Source organism: Geospiza fortis, unplaced genomic scaffold, assembly GCF_000277835.1.
Source record: "Geospiza fortis unplaced genomic scaffold, GeoFor_1.0 scaffold387, whole genome shotgun sequence".
Classification (NCBI taxonomy): domain Eukaryota; kingdom Metazoa; phylum Chordata; class Aves; order Passeriformes; family Thraupidae; genus Geospiza; species Geospiza fortis.
The window spans coordinates 736,288-736,941 of NW_005054546.1; the positions used below are offsets into that span (position 1 = coordinate 736,288).

The 654-nt window shown below is 55.5% G+C and overlaps 1 protein-coding gene across 1 annotated transcript in view; it reads left to right on the top strand.

Annotated features, from left to right (window-relative positions):
• The window catches only part of LOC102039841 (mothers against decapentaplegic homolog 6), an 11,485-nt gene that overhangs the window by 2,138 nt on the left and 8,693 nt on the right, over positions 1-654 (top strand). The window lies entirely within an intron of this gene.

The following is a 654-nucleotide window of genomic DNA, read 5'->3' on the forward strand; positions in this document are numbered from 1 at the left end:
CTCCCCCCAAGCAGGTTCACAAGCTGGGGGGCCCTTCTACTGTTCCTCAGCCTGTATCTTCCAGGGCTGTGTTGCAGCAGGATCGTCCTGGCTCTGGGGGCTCTGTGCCTCAGTGCTGACTGGATACAGTGCCCCTCTTGCAGGGTTCACCACCTTGCCAGCACCTGCTTCCCCCAGCCATGGGGCTCTCAGTGACACAGGACATTTTTTAATATCTTTTTATTATTATTATTTTAATGTTTAAGTTTATATTAATTTATCTATTTTTGTAAAAAAAGCAGAGCATGAGGCAGGAGTCTCCATTGTCAGGGCCAGGCCTGGGAGGTGGCAGCCAGGGCCGGGGGGGACAGGGGGAGCAGGAGAGAAGGGAGGTGAGAAGGAATGAGGAGGAGGGGGGAGCTGTGGGCCTAGGTGTCACTGCAGACAAGGGGAATGGGAGTGAACTGGTACAGCTGGAGGGGGAGGTGGGGCAGGTGGGCACAGCTGGAGTGTGGGGCAGGTTAGAATATCTGGATTTGTGTGGGGCAGATTAAAACATCTGGATAGGTGCAGAGCAGGTCAGAACATCTGGATAGGTGCAGGGCAGGTGCAATGGGGGGGGGGCAGGTGAGCACCCGTGGGGTGGGGACCGGTTCAGGGTTACCCAAGCTGGAT